Genomic DNA, 5,796 nt, shown 5'->3' with positions numbered 1-5,796 from the left:
TAAAGATTGGGGTGGCTGCCTGTTTTTTTTCGTCGAAAAAGCGGATACGATTTTATTTAGACGCCAATTCCGGCGTGCACTTTGTCCCGAATCACTTGCTAAAATGCATTTTCCATATTCAAATCGGGAACTGTTCACACACTCGAAAATTCCTGGGAAAAACATCGATGCGGATACAATAGTGGCAAAATAATAGAATTAGAGCAACAGCAAGCGCACAATAAAAAAGGGACAATCCTTTCTTTTGCTATGGCCAGTGTCCGGGGCCTTCGACGGGACACAATTGATGAATTTAGGGAAGCGTTTGTCCTTAAAATGCTGATCCTTCCTGTTCCGTGTGTCAGTTTTAATCATGTTTTTATTCAGGGCTAATCGAGCCACCCTTAAACGATAGCCACTTCCGATTGACCGGGGCAAAAATACAGCGAAAGGGTCATTCGAGGGCTTATTTCCTTCATTTATAAGGACAGGCCGATGGGAAATAGATATCAGTGGGAAATTATTTATTCTTCATATTTTGAAAGTCGATATTTTCTTGTTTCTTGCAAAAAGCGACCGTTTTAATGTCGGTTTATTGGGAAAACAGTTTCTAACGGTTAAGGTGCCGAGGTGTGGGAAACGAACAGCACAAGAACGTCCACATTCACAGAAACCAATGATTTTCTATACTAGTGGCAACCCTGCGTGTGAAGATTTTACTGACAAACTTTTATTGTAACTCAGTCTGACACAACCTATTTGACAGAGACGTCATTATTTGCGACTCCATATTGACATTTACTCATGTCCGAGATTGGTTGGAAATAATCCGTTCATATTACCCGACATCATTGCCAGCTTCAGCGTTTGTTCTCGGTGATTTGAACAGAATCACTCTTGTTTAATCAGATATTATTGTAAAAGCACGGTTTTCGACAGCCTTTAAAAACTAGTTCTATTTTTCATTGTTGATCAATTAAACTTTTGCCGTTGCTTGAAGGAAATGTAGAAGTTTTATTTTTCTATGAAATACCAGCTCACTTTTTATAAAAGCAGTCGACAACACCGCATTTAAATTATTTCAAGTTGCAATAGTGACGGTAATTTTGCAGAATGTAAACAATTAATCGAAAAAATCAATCGTTTTTCCGTTTGCTTAGTAATTCGCCTCAGTTGTGCAGTTTTTGGCATTAAATTGTGTTATTTTCGTGGTGGTAAACGTGCAATCAAATTATGAACAAAATAGTAGAAAAAAATGGGAAACTCGTACAAGATCGCTGCACTGGCCAAGAAATCAAAAACGATTTTAATATTCTTCCAAACTTTGGCGAATTGTAACAACTTTATCAAAGAAATAATAGAAAAAGATCGACAATTATTGCATCACTGCCAAAAACTGGGGAAAATTATATTTTAAACTACATGTACAAACAATAAACGTAACTTTTCCCTACTTAATACTTCTCGATTTAAGGAATATGCCTAGAAGATACCAATTACGTGTTACAAATTGGTGTAGTTTGAATGAAAATGCAGGTACTTAGTAAAAGGAAAATAGGAAAATTTGATTGGTACTGAACTTAATCTGTCCCTGATGAATTTCGATAATAGAAAAGTGTTCACATTGTAGATTATCCCGTTCCTGGCACTGTTTTTAGCAAAAGTTATTTCGGAAAATATGCTTGACACTTAATGGAAATTGGACTGACAGGAATCATCGGAAAGAGGCAGGCTGACAAACATCATTATGTTTCAACTGTGCTGCCACGTCTACATGTCAGTTTTTTATGCGCAATTTCTCTCTATTTGTTTCAGTTTTATTTAATTTGGATTAGCTCGTGTTAGTTTGAGTCAGTTTTGTTGCATATAAATAAAAGAAAACATTGCCAATTCCAAATCAAATTCATTCCTGGGTTTCAGTCATTTATTGTCTCTATTTATCAATCAAAATACGTTTCGGTGTATTTTTCCACCATCATCAGTTTTTATGTGTAGCAACAACGCTATTGAAATGTATGTATGAAATGCTGTGAATATTGAACGCTACACGAATTGAAACACAGTCAGGAAAGTATATACAATTGTCAATTCCGCAATGATAAAAGAGATATTCTGTGCAGTTTCCATCCTTATATGTTGGCAACACTTATTTATGGCGTATTATTAAAAATCCCTGACAGAAACACAACGGGAATGTTTCGATAAATTCCAGAAAACCCTTGCGTCCAAAAACTGGCTGATCGCAAATGAAAATCATTCAAACGGCATTAAAAGTATAACATTTCAAAAAAGGTGTAACGACCCCAATTATACGAACGTTTCCACGAGTCAAGTTAACGACATTTTAATGCAGTCCTGTCAAGTAGCCCCAAGGTGGGTCCTTGTGAAAGAAAAAACGGATTAGTTCCAAAACGCCAATCTGGGCCGAGTTAAAAAGGAAAAAATGCAACATTTCAATAGCCCAGCTTTGTTAGATGATATATGAGAACTAAACCTGATTAGGGCGCAGTTGAAGTTTCCTGATGTTTAAGTGGCCCTCCGCTTGACCCCGAAGGCCCATTTCCTGATTTCTGGCTTCCAGAATTTCTGGTTTCACAAACGGCCCGAAAAGGGTGCTTTGGATAGAGCCATTTCAGCACGAGCTAACTGGGTTTATGACTTGTTGTAGGTCGCAATTATGAATATAATATACTTGTTATGATTCCCGCTGGTTATTTACGAGTTTATCACGTTTTGTTCATTTCGTTCATGGGCTTGCAGATCAGTTCTGGTTCTTGACAGGCTCCTCTGACTTCCGGCGCAATGTTGTCGAAATTCTCAAAAATGCTGCTATTCTCGGACAGGTGCTAGAATAGAAACTCTTTCCTGTCGCTTTTGTTCTTAACACTTTTTCCGCATTATTGGCCAATAAATTACGTGCGAATAACGTCTTGGCCCTTATTGACTTGACTCTTGAATATCGTTCTCACGATAAATCAGTGCAATTTCAGTGAAACCAACATAAATTTAAATCCTTTATTTCTATCGTTTTAGCACATGGGCGAGAGCCGAATCATTGTTTATGCGTCCCAGGAAGGGGCTTAATGTTCGCTATTAATTTCCTAAATTTATTGCGCCCAACACAGATTTGCGACGCCAATGAAAAGCAACAATTGCACAGTTTGGAAACAACCAATAAGCCGAAAAAGTCCAGAAATTTGCCACAATCCGCAGCAATCTTCAACTTCGCAGTTATACAGGGAAAATTGGGAAAATGGGAGCCAATATATTTCCGGAGAAGACGCGCTTTGAAGCCTAATCGAAAGTCCAGCGCAAAACTCTACATGCATTAGAGCGACTAATTTGCTTTGTTGCGGCCGCCGACAGACACCAAACATACCTGATAAATTATTGACCCAAACATATTAGTTTCATACCGACGAAAACGACGACAAGAGAGAGAGAGAGAGCGCGCAGCCAGATGAGAAAAAAACGGCAAACAAGAACAGCCGAACTGAAACAAACAAATCTTAATTGCCGATTCTGCAGAAAACATCATAAACCATGGAGCGTCTACCACCGGCTGGACGCGGCGCGGCTAAAAATCAAAAAACGACCAAAAGTCAAACTATGCATAAAAACTCGTTAACATTCCTAACAAAACTCGATTTGAGCAAAACAAAAATCAAAAAGCCAACAGCAACAAAACTAAAACGCGCTTGTAGAACCTTGAGACAGGACCGAGGTGCATTCGCGCCAAAAAAGTTGAATGTTCTAAACACCATTAACTTATAGTTTAGGTCAACAGAACAGGATTGCATTAATCCGCTCACTGCGAACTGATCTGATTTGATTAGATTGTTTACCAGGCCCGCTCGCTGCGTTCAATTGGATTAATCAAATGCCCCATGTTCAAACCCTCCAAAACAGTCACTAAAATACAAAATCTCCATTGATCAAAGCCCACACAAATGTGATTTAATACAATTTAGGTACAAAATTTCACCTAATTTTCCAATAATAATTATCCGCAAAATACATGTTCTAATAGTGTAATAGTTGGACTATTCACCACCTGTGTTGGTGTTGAAAAGTCCGATCCCATAGGGGTCCATTCGCATTCAACGAGAGGAATTTTAAATAGGCTACAATATCAAGCTAGGTAGCAGAATGACACGAAAACGACTGCGGGTCCATTTTTTGGGTCCATAGCGAAGTTTTTTATTTTTACTTTTCAGTGGAAAGTGGATTAGAAAGGTAAACTGGGGTTTGGGTTGAAGGCAGGCGCATGCTGGACGCGTGCCCCCTTTTTACCTGAGATCAAATTAATCGCAAATTTATCACTGTTTACCCACTATTTCCCGAAGCATTTATTCACACCTTTTGCCCAACAGGATGATTCAAAAGTGGCCTCATTGGAGTTCTAGAAAGTTTCTTTCCCGCATATTTACAGAACATTTTAACAGTTGAAAATCGAATTTAACTTTGTTATGAAGCATTACTTTCAAATGGTCCCATGTTTGACTGGAAGTTTGTCGAAATACTTACAACATTGTTCATTTTATTTTATCAAACAAAGAAACTTATAATCAATAGAAACAAACAGACGAAAAATCAAGCGAAATTATTTGGGAAGTTTTAAGAAAAAATACCAAATAAGGCAATAAATCTTATCGTCGATTTGATGTTATCGAAAATCGTCAACTATCAGTCGCAATGCGGTAGAACAGAACTAACAGATAATCTAAAAATAATTACCAAGCAAATAAACACAGCTGCATTTGGGGTTTAGAAACATTGTAAACAAACATGGCCTAAGTCCGTGCAGTATCACGTTTGCTAAACATGATTGCACGCCGTCCTTTAAAGCCGATAACCGTTCAACATTTCCACATTAAAATATAGAACTTTTTGTCCAATTTTCAAACTTTTCTTCAATCATTAAAAACGGCTCTAAAATAACGACAATTGCGAATAAAAACCGGTGTTCTATTCCCGGTTAATTTTTCCAAAGTGTGGCAGTGCCGCTGTTCAACTTATAATATGCGTGCGTTTGTCAAAGGTTCTTCGATCGTAAAACCGTTTTATCGGCGCTCATAAACGCATTTTATTTGCTTCTTTTTTTTATTTCCACAGCCATTTCTACCCTTTCAAAGGGACACGATTTGTTTTCGGCTATTGCACCGACAAGGACGTAAAACATTCATGTAAAACATCGACGGAACTTTGAATTCAGCAAAGGAAGAAAATTGATAACAAACAGTAATGAATAATGAATAAACGGATAGGAATAAATGAAAGTAAAAATTAGGAAAACTAAATAAATATTTGTCTTTTAGTTGAATGCCGCTTAAATAAGGAGAGCGGAAAAAATAGCTGATTTTTTGGCTTTGAGACTATAAACTGTTCCAAGCTTTTTGGCAGTGACGCATCAATAACGTTTTTTTCTATTACTAATGTAAAACCAAAAATTTTCCAAGCCGCCCAGAATATCACTCGAAGGAGAAAGTCCGCGGCTTTGAGTGACGAAAAACCCACTTTAATAAGAAATTTCTGAAAGTTTCCAGTATTTTTTCAGTTACTAAAGCGAGGCGATTGGCAGTTAGAAAACACGAATTTTTCAAAAATTTSACAAGAAAAAGCGAAAAWTCCCMCAATTGGGCTCATAATATGACTCGAASGAGAAAATGCGCTGCTTTRAGTGTGGARAAAACGCACTWTAATAAGAAATTTTCGGGAGAAAACMCGAGTTTTTCAAAAATCCGTCTAGAAAAAACCAAAAATTCACGAATGCGGCCCTTAACATCACTCGAAAGAGAAAATCGGCTACTTCATGTG

General features: G+C 37.5%; 1 long non-coding RNA gene across 1 annotated transcript; it reads left to right on the top strand.

Annotated features, from left to right (window-relative positions):
- Positions 1–1,074: 1,074 nt before the first annotated feature.
- Positions 1,075–1,876, top strand: LOC125503862. The gene is made up of 2 exons (XR_007281115.1): positions 1,075–1,550; positions 1,610–1,876. It is a non-coding gene; the product is annotated as an uncharacterized LOC125503862 (long non-coding RNA).
- The last annotated feature ends 3,920 nt before the right edge of the window (positions 1,877–5,796 follow it).

The sequence above is a fragment of the Dendroctonus ponderosae genome, unplaced genomic scaffold (assembly GCF_020466585.1).
Source record: "Dendroctonus ponderosae isolate FM_Combo_2020 unplaced genomic scaffold, Dpon_F_20191213v2 Dpon_F_20191213_3, whole genome shotgun sequence".
NCBI classification, from domain to species: Eukaryota; Metazoa; Arthropoda; class Insecta; order Coleoptera; family Curculionidae; genus Dendroctonus; species Dendroctonus ponderosae.
This window is presented reverse-complemented; position numbering and strand designations above follow the sequence as displayed.